Raw genomic sequence first — 16022 nt, forward strand, 5'->3', positions numbered from 1 at the left:
CAGGCCTAGTGGCGTACCAGGCCTCCACGGATGGGTGGGCACACTCACCCACACATTTCACCCCATGCAACTAACTAGCACAAAGTGCGAGACCATCCTTAGTGGACTCTACATACATTTGGTTTAAAAGCTGTTTCAAAAGCGCATAAATGTATCTAGCTAGCTAATAATACACTATGCTGCTGTTCCTGCAGCTTATTTCACTAGTCTAATGCTACTGCATGAATGATATAGAAGCTCTAGTAATTGAAACTAACTTATTACACCTCCTTGTCTAGTCTCCCTTAACTCATCTGTACTTGTACACAACTCTTTATACTCCAACCTGACTCTTGAGATAATCGTAGCGGCTTAATTCAGCCACCAATTGCAATTATTCGCCTCTAACTGACTTTACACCATTTTTGTCTATCACTTTAGGTCACTTCACCACGCCAACAAAAGAACATCTGTGCTGTTGCTCACAATTCAATATTCCAGATGTGAAAAATAGACTGGATCCCTCCTTCCTCGTGTTCCTCTCTTCCCTGCCTAAAATTTGGATCACGTGATGATGTGTATTAAATAGAAAACACTGAACTACCTGGATCACGTGATGTAATTATTGAACTTATATTAATATCAACTGTTGATTTACAACAAAACATTGCGCTACCAAGGTATACACTATTTGTCTCTTGTTCGTAATAACAAAAGCGAGCGGGTGCCGCTCTCCTAGGGAAAGTTGGGTGAGCATGTGCCCACCCATGCCCACCCTTAGCTATGCCACTGTCCAGGCCTGCATCACTGTTTATGCTTCAAAGCCCTTCAGTATAACTGTTTAAGTGATTGACACTAGCAGCATCATATCTCCCATTTTATTCTGCAACAAGCAACCAGGCAGGCAAGTTTTCACCCAAAATACAATTTAGGTTGACTGTATCCTCAACACCTAATTAGATCTCATGATAGTGAGATATGTGGAAGCTACCTATGAAGTTGTAAAGATTTGCAATCTATTTTTAGAAGGGCTGGTACTTGAAGGACTTCTCTTGAATTGTAACAGGTTGCTGACTCACTGTACAATTATTAGCTATACGAGACAACAACAAAATCTGGCTGCACCTTATACTGGTACAAGGTCTTGTAAATTCTACACATACTTCATAATCAGATTAGATGCTGATCTTGACAAATGGCTACTGAATATGCTGAAAGCCTACATTGTAGGGTGCCAGAATAATATCTTATAATATCAATACTCTGCAGGACCAGGGTGTGACTTGATCTCCAGACAAGTTGCAGTCCGGGTAGTGCCTTACTTGATGTATTTCCAACTATATAGTTTAGTTGAGATGTGCAGGAGTGCTAAAGGGTACATGCCCACTCTCATTCCAGCTTCAAATTAAAGAAATACTGGTAGATTCTTATTTCAGCATTAGCCTGCGATAGTATTTGTGCAACACTCTAACAGTCAAATACTCTGCTTACTGCACGCAACTCTATTCTCCATACACGTGCATTCCTAATGAGTATGCTCATGAAATGTGACTGTCTCTGGGAAAACCGGTCTTATCGCCCATTTAAAAGTATCGAGAAACGTTGGTTTTAAATATTCAGAGTGTTGTAGCTGGCCAATGGTGGTAGCTACGCATACCAAATTTACACACGTTTCACAACAATTTCTTGCCTTCCTGATCATCCACAGAAGAAGTAGTCAACAGCTAAGTTTCCCGCCATTTTAGATCGTTTTTAAACCGAGGTTTTCTGTATCAGGCGAGCTCCAGAAGGGTGGGAGGCGGGGCCCTGGAAGGCGGGCAAGATGGTGTTCAAAAATTGAAAAGAAATGTGTTGGGACGAATTAGGCCAAGTTATGAGCCATTCAGGGCTCAGAACTGGCTAAAATGAAAGGAAATTTACAGCACAGGTCATTGTCCAGCACCACAGAGCTGTACAGTCACACACAGCCATCTCCTGGTTTGCCAGGGCTCCATCAAGACCCCAGATCACTCGTACGGCTCGCCACTGTACTTTGAAAAAGCAGCCAGCAGAAGCAGACCGCTTCACTCTGGTCGAATGTGGCAGTGAAACCTGATAGTGCATTCATTAAGCTTTGTGTTTGTGTGAAAAAATCAAACTTCCTGTCTTGGGTGATAAGAACGGTTTTCGTAGATCCAGTCACAAATTTTGCTACAACATATTAGACATTTAATGTAACCAAATTTCTGATCTCACCATTGTGAGTCTTAAATGGCTATATTGGTGGGTGGAAGGTTTTTAAATTATTATTATTTTTTTTTTGGGGGGGGGGGGGGGGGGGTGATTTGCATTGCATGCACTCAACCAAAGAAGTCCCTTTTGGGCTAGCTCTACATCAAAGCCTCATTAACTACAATCCATGTACTTCTCAAGTTTTGAAAGCATAAAATGTTACACTTCACTGTTTATTCTCAGTTATTCCTTGTGCAATTTCATGCATCATGTAGTTTGCTTGTGTGATTTGCTATCTTTACTTACTACATTTGTCTACAGCATTAGTGATGGGATGACTTTTTTTATTTTTTATTTTTTTATTAAGGCTTTACAGCACAAGTGCTGAAGGTCTGTAGAACACCTGGTCCTACAGCCTGTTTAAAGTTGTTACAGAAAGTGTATTTGAAAAGGTGGAGAAAGGAGAAAAATCTTTGACTGGACTTATGCAAGAAGGCACTTGCAGTACATGCAGGCGTTAACAAACGTATCCATTTATGGAGAATAGCTGTCGATAGCTGGTGTTCATTGTTTTTATTAATTTTTACTGTAACTATTAGTCGTAGTATTAATGTAAAAATGAAGGTAGGGTTTTAGCAATAAAAAGTATAGTGAAACACAATAATATCATATGAATTATGGTATTATGGTTATTATAACATAGCTTTGTGGGAAAATCCCATATTACTACCATCTGTTCAATGCCAAAGTAACCACATAGCTTTTTATTGCTGGAACTCTATACTTTGTTTCTTTATTTTTAATTAGTTGTACTTTTTTGCATAGCTACGTTATACATGGGGGTGTGGCTGTGACTACTTTATTAGAGTATCTCAATCTCCTGCTGTCTCGAGTGAGTTATGAAATATATATTAAGGGGTGTGGTTTGCTATGTCTAGTTTTCTACAGTAAAACCATTATTGCAGCTGACTCTGTTAAGAGCAAACAACGTGTTCTGATCATTTAGAAGGCATGGTCAGTCCATGCAATTACAACTATACATATCTGCTTCGCTTACAGTTGCTAAAGTGCTTCAAATAGTTTTGAGGCCTCTAAATACGCTCCTCTAAGGGAAGTGTTGATGTGGAAAATTTACACCTTGGTATGGTTTCCTTGCATGAAGAAGACAATGATGATATAAAAGGAAAGACAAATTGTAGGAGGCAGACACTTGTTGGAACCAGAAAAGGCACATGCCACCAGTGAGATTGTTATTGTGGAATGGTTGCTGTGTGTTGCTTTGTTTGTTTGGCCTTGAGTCTTGTGACTGTGGTCCTGACGTAGGCTGGCAAGGCAGGTAGACCAAAATTCAGATTTTGGTGATTTGAAAAAAATCAATATACGGTTATCTGTAATTGTTCAAGTTTCTTGTTTTTAATGCTGGATTTAAAGATAGATGCACTAAGACAATTCTGTAAAAGTGATTTTTGTCATGTATGGTGTTTCTATGATAGTTTTAAACCACGGCATTTTGAGTAGTGCCTGTCATTTTAAGGGGGAACCCTACTAACCAGTACTACTGAACTGTTTGATAACTATTTTTAACTGTTATTCCTTTACATGTATGTCGCAATTGTGTAATTTATTTATGCTGTATAATCTACATGTATGCATGTATGTTTGAATTTTTTTTTATGTGTGTGTGGGGAGCACATTTGTAGGTGATAAAAATTCGTGTCTTTGACTTACTGTATAGCCTAAATATTTTAGGGAGAAAATTTTTGCTGATTTTGAGATTTTGAGGATTACCAGTGAAAATTTTATATTTAGACCTCCATGTAGTTTGGGATTGTTTACAAATCTGCAACATTGCTCAACGTTGAAAATATTGCCCTTCGGCTATACAGTATTGATAACCGAACTCTAAGTGGTGAAAGCCAAAATATAACTAACAATTTAGTTTGTGATGCGAACTTTAGTACCAAGAGTCCATAATCCTCAAGATAATCCTCTCTATCATGTACACTGTACTTATAATGTTGTTACTATATACATGTTCTCACTGTGTATTGTGATGAGCTACTGTTCTGTTGTGTTGTTGTTGTTATAGGAAGTGGTTAATGTTCCTCTACTGAGGAGCATGGCCAGAGAATAAAGAACACTAGCTACCCTGCTGCCTCAATGACATGATTTTGTGTTTGTGTATTGCTTTATGGTATAGCTCTGCGAACTGTATATAGGTTTATAGCACTATAGTAGTATTCAGATAAAATACGGAGTATTACAGTATATGGCGTGATTGCGTAACATGAAAAATCACCCGAGATTTGTTTTGGAGATCGGGTGAAGTGACGAAATGGTGGTGAACATCACTAAGGCCATACCTGTTTGAGAAGTTGCTACTCAGACCCAACTGATCCAATTTTGCACAGATTTTAATTGAGATTAGATCACCAGTGGCAGCAGATAGGAGGATTAATTTTTAGTGAATGAATTGAAACGTTTCAGTGTGTAATAGTGAGACTAAGTGGTTTGGTATATGAGGTGGATGGCTTTACAATGTTACACTCCAGTCATAACTTACCTGGGCCAGGTAATATGTTACAATGTGGTAAAGGAATTGCAGTAGTACTTGATTCTATGTATGACTCAGGTTTGGCATGATGCAGGAGAGTCATGATTTGCAGTTAATTCTAGGATCGTGTCCGAATGCATAAAAAAGTTTGAGATTTGTGTATCTTCATTCACTAAATCAATTCAGGTATTTATACGTTTGCTTTTAAAGTTTTTCACTCAGGCAAGCTAACTTTTAAAATACTGTTGATTATCAGTCCACTGTAGTACAGAAGCTAATACACAGTAATGTTTAAAACAACTACTATAGCTGTACAAGTTTACCAGCTCTACATGAAGCATTTGCAAATTGCTATTAAAAGAACGCTTCTACATGTAGCCTAATTTATACACACAAAATTTTAAGCAGTAAAATTCCTAGACTGCACTTTTAACAGTTTTGGTGACCCAGACTTATCATCATCTCAGAGCAATTTTTCAAACGTTTCCTAATACTGGAAGGACGTTCCCTAAGACCCTCATTCAAAGTGACTGCATTGTTGTCATGCAAAATTATACAAGGACGGTGGGAGCAATTCATAGCAGTACAACATTATATCAAATTTAATAAAGCATACACAAAGTTATGTGATTAGTCATCTCGTCTTCTGTCATCTTTGAAGGTTAGTTTTAAGCCCATGCAATGCTGAAATCAAGAATTTACGCTTGTAGTCTCGCACCAGGGTAGGCATTATAATGAAAAGTATTCTAATGCTGGGAAAGTAGTCTTCATCACATGACCAAGTACTTTTTCAGGGGTATTCAGTGCATGTACCACTGATTTACTCAGATCTAGTTCAGCTTCTGAGATGGTAGATCACTCTTATATATAGTTGTTGGAAAATCTTTTGCTAATGATGAATCCTTGCTTTTGAATCACCTAGCTAATATCTGAGCTTGATCAGTTTGACAGTAGCTCTGCCTTTTCTTTTGAATTCATGAAGCTATACTGCACTTCAGATATCTATCCAAAATAAGATATATTGCTCTTCACAGCAACTGATGGAGCATTTACCCTACTAAAAGTTGTGTGGTAGCTAAATTCAAAGAATTTACTACTTCTGGTAAGAATGATCTGGCACTAAAATGTAGATGATTCCAATCCTTGGCACTTAAGTCTGTATAATCTATGCCACATAATGTGAAAATGTTACCAACACTTGGCATATTGCAGTATTTCTCCACTCAGTCAATTTTGTAATACTCTAATTATTACTGATTATAAGGTGTCTGAATGATGTTTCTCAGTTAACTAGTTGAGTATTTTGATCACTTCAATTCACAACCATAGCATAAACAATTGGTTAACAGAATCACAGCAAGGTAACGTGTACATCACACAACAGCTAATTCTACCATTCACCTGAGCACATGTAGGTGACATGTAATAGTACCAGAATTGCATTCATCAGAATTTCTTGAAAGGGGAGGGGGGGGGGGGGGGGGGCTAAGCTGGACAGGGACATAGGTAACTAGCCATGCAGACATTAGAAGATACCAAGCATTCTCTCAAGGCCCTAGTGGTAAGATTCATGTAGTGTTCATGGTCAAATTAGCTATTTGGAATTATGACTAGATTAGTGTGCAAAGCATACCAATCTAAGGTGGTCTGGGGGCAAGCCCCCCCCCAGGAAATTTTTGATGGTTTTATTTCATCAAATCAAGACTGATTGCAATACTCATTCAGTAACTATCATGCATGCATGAAAATCTTTTCATTTGTAGCTACCAAGCATTTAGATATACGTAGCTAGCTCATAGGTGGTGGAGACAGGGGGGCATGCCCCCCCCCCCCCCCCCACTTTTATGGGACACTGTTTGCAAGAAAAGTTCGAGATACTCTAATAGAACAGTCAGGATCTGGATACTCTAATAGAGCAGTCACAGTATTCAGAGAAACAGTGTAGCAAGGCACTTAGCTACGTATGTGCCCCCTCACTCTTTGGCCTGCTCCACCGCCCCTGAGCTATAGCCATATACCATAATGCATCGGTTCCTCTTAGCCATGCTCTAATCAGCTAAATCTGTGAGACAGAAACATGTATATTCTAGTGGTGTTGAACGTCAATTATTAGTATGCATGCTCTATATCCCAGTGACACTTTGTTAGCCTTACATATACCACCAATAGAGTGTACTGAAAAGCAGAATGTAGTGAATGGTACTAGTAGCTATTAGCTAGTCCACTGGCAATCCTTACAACTATATTTACATTTATGCATGGGCTTTCTGAATTTGCTGTTGTGATAATGAACTTATTTCTAGATCTGCTGGGTTAGAAAGACTGATCTATAGCTAGCTACAAATGCCAGCACCATAACCCACATCATGGGGTCATATCAGAAAGTAACTGATACAGATTTTTACATTCATAGACAATATATGTTATGACTGTAAATTACCAAAACTACAGTTAGCTAAATGGCTGAGTTGGTAGTATTATACTGAAGCTGATAACATTTTTAAAATATACTGCACTTGTCAATTTCATGCCCCACCCCCGGGCGTCCCCACACCCCAGGTGGGGATTTGACATTGCTTCTTGTCCCCACCCCTGGGGCAATTGACAGTTGTCCAATTTACTGATTCTAAACAATAAAATTGCACTTTTAACTATCTACAGGGCAGGTTTATTACTAGTTGCAAGCATGAAATATGCGCTTAATCATCCTTGAGGTGTTGTCAAATCCCCTACTATGGGGGTGGGGACATAGTGGGGATTTGACAGCCAATTTTGCCCCAGTAGTGGGGAATTTGACACCACGATTTGTCAAATCCCCTGTATTCTCCCACCCCTCCCGGGGGTGGGGCATGAAATTGACAAGTGCATAAAAACCACACTAATCCCCTCTTATAGCCATAGTGGAAAACACTGCTAATTATCTAAATAAAACCCACAATTAAAACTTTTGTAACTGGAGATGCAACCCACGATCTAAACCTGTTTTTGGAAGAACTCTTTAGGTGAAGAAAAGGAAGCTACACTCTCCTGGAACAGAGTTGAACAATAGGTAAGTTACTTAGACATTATTTGTGTTGGTATAGTGATGCATAGTTCCTGAAATAAGTCTGCTTTTGATACACATAGAAGATTTTAGGGTTTTATTGGCCAAGTACTAACTTAAAAAGGAAACGGGGGGCTACAGCCCCCCCCACCAAAATCCACCCCTGTTCATTGTACTACGTTGCACACCTTACCAACAGTTTAGGTGAAAAATATAGTCAATTCATATTTCATAAATATGTACACTAGAGACACTATCAAGCATACTGAAATAAAATCTGTTGAATGAACAATATTTACAATATAGTGTTGTTTCAGTTAATTGTAACTAAAGGTACTTGATATTAGTAAGGCAAATAACAAAAACTAAAACATTTTTATGCACAACTAAAACTATAACTAAAACACTTTCATATGAGTATATAGCTAAAACTATCATGTTTTTTACTAGGACTATAACTGAAACTGAGAGCAAATAACCATAACTAAATCAATAACAAACAAAAAAAAATACTAAAGCTAAAATTATTGATGAAACTAGCTAAGACAATAACTAAAACTAAAACACTACTTAATTGCTACTAGGACCACTGCATGCAAGTGGGATGATCTACAGTGTGAAATTCTCTTGCTACAAGTAGCATCCAAACATCAATATAATGCTGTTCATGACTATATAGTGTTAGCTTAGTTTACTACAAGTATATAAGGAAAAATTAAGACAAAAAGTATAGTGAAACAACGGAGGTCGCCTGCACCCAAAGATATATGTGACTGGGCCTGCGAAAACAGGGCATGTGGGCAACCGAGTCACTCTACTGGTCATATCTCAGTGCTGGAACAGAATATTTGCATTTTGTTACTTGCATCATAAAGCCAATTCAATTCTTACTAGATGCTCAAAATTGCATTGCCATAGCATAATGGTACAAAACGTTATGAGTGATGAAAGTTTGAAAAAGTAGGCAAAAATCATGTGCCCACATGCCCTATTTTCACAGGCCCGGTCACATATACTAGTGAACAGTAAATCTCTACTTCAGTCTATACCCATGCACAGGAATTTAATGTCCGCTAGTGTATTTTAAGGTGTAGACGACCTCTCTTGTTTCACTACTTTTTATCTCTATGCCTAATTAAAGTTAAAATTATACTTGTCAGTTTGTTTTTCTTTTTGTAACATTGTTATGACTGGTAAACCCACACATACTCACTACAATGGATGCCAGAACCTGCACCTCAAACATTAATTACTGAAATAGTGATTGCTTCATTTTCAGCTATGTTTAAGGTGACCAGATTTAATTAATCATAGGAATGATTTTAAGTCTGTGGGAAGGCCACACCCGTGACAAGATTATTAGAGGCCATCAATGAATTTGTAAGTAATAGATTCAGTGCTGATAGCAATTAAACAGTTCACCATCAGGTGGAGATGGCAACACTTGTTGTGACATTCCACCACCTCATTGATGATCTTTACAAATGACCATGAAGAATTTCATCACCATTATCAAGTAGATATCCAAGTTTCAGTGGCTCCTATTATGTTAGGATAAGAAAAGGTTTGAAATACTACATGTATATTGATTTTGTTTTCAACAGATTAGAAATATTATCATACCTGGATTAAAAAAGAATGTTAAGACGGTCTTCTAGAATCTAGATGGCTTCTATTTTGATTCATAGTGTGCATGGGGTCCCATACAGCTGGATGATGCATGTTCATGAAGCAATAGGTGTCTAACCATGCATACTTTTGTAACTTAGTGCTACTCAGAGGCAGTGACCATGAGATCAATTTGCTTAGTAATTATTTGAAATATGGTCAGCTATGGTAACCCCCATATATGTTGGGAATAATCAGTGCACAAAATTAGTATCATTACCTTTCTGAAGACCTGGTTGTTGAGGTATAAATGCTGCTTGTAAACAGTCAGACTAGCAGCATTTACCTCCGCAACTAATAGGTACTGAGTAAATTTGTCAACACCATGCTACTCCTCCATCCATTGCCAGTCACACTCATGAACAACCAAGTAACTCAACTTCTGTCATGACTGCACTAGCACAGCCAATTGACTAGACCATGTGTATACTTTGAATATTCGTGGCATCATGTGTGTGCACGTGTCTGTGTGCACGTGTCTGTGTGCACGTGTCTGTGTGCACGTGTCTGTGTGCACGTGTCTGTGTGCACGTGTCTGTGTGCACGTGTCTGTGTGCATGCATACGTGTGTGCGTGCATGTGTATCAACCCCTCACCCAGTACCAGTGATGCTACTTTAGTTAAGTTTGTGTCAGGTCCAGTTCTTTGGATTCAGGACCCTGTCATTAGGCCGATAAGGTGTGTATTGATAATGACAAGTTGACTAAAGTAACAGTTTCATCAATGTTCAGTCAACTATGGAGAAACTTGGCTATCTGTCATCGGGGACGGAGGTTTCCATAAACCAGTCAAGTATATTCATTGATTTTGCATCAATTTACAAGGGTATCAAAGGTTCAGATCGAAATATTTTAGTAGAGCAGTCAACTTCAGAACAGTCACATTACTTAGTTTCCCAGTATCAACATATCTCAGAGTGTTTAGACTAGAAATGTTTTGTGCCCCCAGACCTCCAAAATGGCATCCATGCATGCTTCAGACTTCACATAGCTCCACCTCTTAATTATTTAGCCTGGATTTTTGGTGAAAATTGTTGCTAGATTCAATCTTAGAATACAGTAATTTTCAAAATATTTCCAGGGAAGCATGCATGCCCTCAGACTGAGACCCCCTGGATTAAGTGTGCATGCAACAGAAAATTCAGAAACCTGTCACCGAAATTCCTTCTTACATGATCGTAGACTGGTATTGTATCATCAGATTCCACTATTCAAACTACCTACCAGCAATCTAGACTGTCACAATATCACTCTTTGCTTTTCACCATACTGTATATATTCACCCTCTATAGCTACATCCCAAAGCAGCAGGCTGTTTAACGTTTTACAGAATCAATAATGGAATGTTGCCATGCTGCATGTTGAGCATTAATGCACCTCCAACTCTGGTAGCACCTTTTAGATTGTACTAATTGTATAGCAATGGCGGATCCAGGATGGGGCATTTCGGGCAAATGCCCCCCCCCCCCCCCCCCTTCAAGAAATTGCATACAAGATCGAGATACTCTAATAGAGCAGTCAATTACTCTAATAAAGCAGTTACAATGTTCATGAGGCAGTGTAGCTTACCTATGAAGCTATAAATAGGATTTTATTTTACATAATAGATGTGATATATTTGGTAAAGGATATTATTGTTGTGACCTTTTTTTTTTGTTGGTCTTCAACTGTTTTTCACCAAGGTGCCCCCCCCTCTTTCCAAACTCTGGATCCGCCCCTGTATAGAGCTACGAAAAATTTACTTTTAGCTGCACCGATACTGGTGGAATGATTTACCAGATAATGTCTCCACATTTCTATCTGCTGTTTATTACTTAGTTTTATGATGTGTTTCGTAGTTGTACCATTGTTTTTTATTGTGATATTGTATTGTTAGTGTAATACACTGTAAATAATGAAGTGTGCTTTGCACACAAAACGTGTGCCCTGTTACACCAAAGTATGCTATTTTTTACAGTGTAATTCTTTGAACTGTCTTGCATGGAAGAATGACATTATGCTGAAATCAATACTCAGTCAGCTTACATGGCTCTATATACTAGCATGAAGATATTTTCCTGGCTGCAGTATACTGAGCACACTAGTGGCTGAATCAGTGCATGATCTTGTATTGTAGGCTGCTAGTAATGAATGATGCATACGTTGTTATATAGCTAGATAGTGTTATGGATGGCAACTATGTGACTATACAGTTACTGTGTCATAGATGGCAACCATGCAGGGGCGGATCTAGGATTTTTTGAGAACAAAAGTATACTTCATGTTTTACACATCTTTTCCATGCACCAGCAAATTAACTTTCCTTTTGATGGTCCACACCAACTAAAGAAGATCATAGAATGCCCCAACTGTTTATATTATTTCATCCTTTCAAAACATTTCATTCTATTCATCTGGCCAAGGGACACTGAAAACCAATTGAAGCTTTGAACTCTGCATGCACCATTTTCCAAGGGAGTGAATAGACACATTCATGCATGGACAATACAAATGCTGAACAGCCATGAATCAGTGAATCAGCGATACTGCATGTACATGTGATTTCACTATGCATCAACAAAGGCAATGAATCAAAACAATGTGAAAAGAATCTTGCAGGAGGATTCAGTTCAGTGAAGAATTACATGAACAAATATTAGTTAACCAGATCTAGTTATACTTATAGTGGAGAAGAAATTACTTCAAATCATAAATCCTATATGTTAAGGGCAGTGCATAGGGTATGAGATGTAGCTACATAGTAAAATATTCCATACCTCCACTAATTGTTAACATTAATAAGACTATAGCTACGCGAGCGAGGACGTACGCGAGTCCCAGCTGTAACTATTTCGCAAAAGTATTGCTTTAAGTGCGAAGAAACCATCTAACATTATACTCTCCCACCCTCGCTCCCACCTTAGGGAGAGGAAATTTTTTTGAGGTGGGGAAATTACATGATTTCCGTATTTCTCTGTAAATTTTGCAGCGATTCCAGTAAACTATTACGTAAGGATAAGATTATAGGGTTTCCATCTACTTCCTCTGTTCCTCCTGCAGTATTTAGCTTCTTGGTGAACTGCTGTCATTGAATCAAGCATGGGAGAATTTAACTACACATTTTGCAGCTGTTTTGATGATTTTACAGTCTGTAAGTTATATAGCTACTCGTCCCACGTGAAAATAATCGTCGTTCGCTCACTCATGCACTCTCTCTCTCTCTTTCTATGGACTATGACGCCCGGACGGCAGGTCTCCTGACATATTTGATTCCGTACTACATGGTGGGAAAGACGGCTGAAGCTGTTGGAGAGAGTTGCTGTCTACATTGTCTGTATCAACTAATCCCTGGCCTCGACTGGTACTGTCTTGCTGTTTTACGTGGAAAGGTTCGCGAAAATAGAGGGATCGGGGTGAGTAAATGTTACCGGTGGCGTTTGCAGGACTTTACACCTGTGTTATTTGTGTAGGGTTCGTTTGGTGAAGATTGCGCCCTTGCTCGATACCCCTTGTGTGCCATTACTCAAATGTACAGGGTGAGTACAATAGTACAGCATAGGCGGGCCGCTTTGCCGGTCTGAATTCGGCAAAGACATGTAGCTATGGGTACACTGAAGACATTTCCTGAGACATTTCCTGAACTGTGAAATAGCAATGCATGCATTTGCATGCACTCAATTTTGTCTGCTTTTGCAATTAGTTAAACAGCTTATTGTGCCGTGCTACATGCAAAGTATAAAAACTGTAGTCAGTATAATTTGCTTTAATTATTTCCGCTAGCTAATAGATTTACTATAGACAATGAAACCCAGTTGGCAGTTCTAATGCATGTGATGTAAATTGTGTATAGGAGCCACCCTAATGTGCAGTAAACCACTGTGAAGTCACTAGCTTCACGTGGATCTTGTGCACCACAAATAAGTCATAAATTTTAAGTGATACAAACCATTTCATGGTACTAGTTTGTGATTAAGATTCGCGTAAGGCTGATTGTTACAACAAAATTTAATAAATCATGTGATTACACACACAAGAAACATGCTCATGTTCATACAAGGCATTATTAAAAAATGAAAAGTGTAATACATATGTATATTAACTTGTATAGGTAGCCATTCAACCCAACAATCGCCATAGATAAACATTGTGTGATATCAAAAATAAAACTGCCACAATAACTAACTATATAAAGAATTCATCATATACTTGCAAACTGCCATCAATTGGCAGTAGCTTATAGAGTCCATTGATCACTGCAATTTGCAATGCTTGCTCAAGTAAATCTTGTACCCTAAGGCCAAGGTATGAACCATATCAAAACATATGTATGGGATTTGTCAAATCAAGCATTTTCAGGTGGTCAACATTAAAAGTTTTCAAACACTGGGTTAAACCTTTAAAAATTAAGAATTATCCATTAAATAAATCTAATATCTGTTTAATATCCTTTTTGAAACCTCAACTTGGTAAAACAGGCTGATCATAAAATCTCATCATTCCTTGTCATTTTTTGTCCAATACAAAATACATGTATTTTACACTACACGCAAAAACACTAATTTACATGCACACAAAATTTCTACAGTACACCATACAATAAAAGAAAGCCCTTGAATTTCTCTATCCAATTCCGACCGTACAAATGGGAAAATGTCGCCATAGCGACAGTTATTTACTGCTGATGATGATATAGTACACGCTCCATACATTAACCTATTGGAAAATTAAATTATCTCGCCGGGAAAATCCCAATTTACAAGTTGTTATCCTCAACCAAATTCGCTAAATTTGGTATCATTCTACGCAGCGAAGGATGCTTAATAAGAATCCGACCGTACAAATTGTTAAACAGGTTAGGTTATAGAAATATGTTTAAAAACACGTGTTTTTACGGGCATTCTGAACACGTAAATTTTACGATACAAGGCTCCTTTCTAGCTTCCCCTTCGTTACTACACAAAGAACTTACACATGAATCGAATCGCCTTTCATCAAGGAATCTGATAAACCAAACTTCGTGTCCGTCAACCAAAGTACGCGGAAGTTATGGCGCCTTGTTTAGAGGACGGTATTATTTTATACGAAACGGGCGTAACCCATTCGGAAATCCGGAATATCTTACACAAGTTTTGATATGCAGGGCAATACTTACTGGCATAGTATGTGTATATACTTTGTAAGCAAACACCAGCTACTAAGTAACCTAAGAATACTTGGTCAGATGGTGGCTGATCAGTGTACGATGCATGTAACACTTTACAATGACTTGACCTTTTGGTTCCATGACATATTTCATTACAAATAGAAAGAAAATTAGAAATTTCAAGTTGAATTTGGTTAGGAATCAAAGAGTAAAAAAGTAAGTAGTGAAACAAGGGAATAGCAAAAAGTAGTGAAGTTGCCTATACCTGCAGATATACTAATGGACATTTAATCCCTAATTCAGTCTATGAAATCTGAAAAGTACAGTGGCCATCATGCTTCATCTTCACCTATGTTCCATCCATTACACAGCGGAATGAAGAACAGTACAAGAAGTATCTCTGCAATTGCCACAGAAAGTATGGGTGATAAGTATAATAGTTACCAACACAGCCACAGAGTAGCCATATCACGTCACTATAAATAGACACTTTGCATTGTCAGAAAAATATTGTACATACTGCGGTTGGCGAAAAGGCACATTTTGGAATGAAGCAACATCTAACTGTGAAAAAAATCAATCCAGTAGCCTTATGCCTTGTCGAGTTATGCTTGTATATATAGGCATCAGTTAGTTAGCTAGGTAGTTAGTTAGTAAAAATTCAGTTAAATTGGAGATTTTAAAATTGTATAGAAACTTGTGGATCGTTCTGAAGGCATGTATTTTTGGGCTTGACTATACAGCTGTTTTGAAAGAAAAACTGAGGTTGTTTTTCAGGTGATTTTGAAGGGCATGAGCACCATGATCCCTAATACATGCAGTACAGTGAAACTCTATAATCTGACACTCATTGGGATCCAAAATTGTCTCGGATTAGCAAGCATGTCAGATTATTGAGGTAGTATCACATGCATAGAAAAAGTAATTTTGATCCAAAACAATTATGGAGGTATTGATTACAGTGGTGTCAGATTAGAGGGGTTTTAGTGTACTATCTATGAAGATACCATCTTGTTCATCACTAGTACTGTAACTGAGAGATACAATGCTTCACTCCTAGTTATAAAGATTTTCCAAGCTGGTGAAATAGATAACATGATACCTGTCAACCTGTTTGATAAATGCGAAGTGCATGCAGTGATGCATTTAGCTACTATACTGCTATTCCTATTTCACTAATCTAATGTCTAAACGCATGAATGATTTAGAAACTAGAAACAAACACTACATGAAAACTGACTTATTAACCTCCCTATCAATCATTTTCAATCCCTTTAACTCTTCGGCTCTTTATACTCCAGCTAATTGAAATATGATTTAATTCAGCTACTGATTCATTTCACACTATCATCCAGTTGCCTGAACCAGATGATTTGTTTTGTCACTTTTAACCACTCAATCACCAGCAAAAAGGCTCCATGACTGGGGTGTATCCATTCACTGGAC

The 16022-nt window shown here is 38.1% G+C and overlaps 1 protein-coding gene across 6 annotated transcripts in view; it reads left to right on the forward strand.

The window, feature by feature from the left end:
* LOC136260411 (uncharacterized) overlaps nt 1-16022 on the forward strand; it is a 45378-nt gene that overhangs the window by 14934 nt on the left and 14422 nt on the right. The window contains exons 1-3 of one of the 6 annotated variants that reach the window (XM_066054132.1): nt 12448-12584; nt 12686-12846; nt 12904-12969. The exons of 4 other annotated variants lie outside the window; for them this stretch is intronic. The gene's annotated coding sequence lies outside the window, so the exon portion shown is untranslated. Of the gene's footprint in view, nt 1-4279; nt 4459-12447; nt 12585-12685; nt 12847-12903; nt 12970-16022 lie in introns of those variants that run through there. One more of the 6 variants, XR_010703529.1, reaches the window with a different exon arrangement.

Source organism: Dysidea avara, chromosome 7, assembly GCF_963678975.1.
Source record: "Dysidea avara chromosome 7, odDysAvar1.4, whole genome shotgun sequence".
Lineage (NCBI taxonomy): Eukaryota > Metazoa > Porifera > Demospongiae > Dictyoceratida > Dysideidae > Dysidea > Dysidea avara.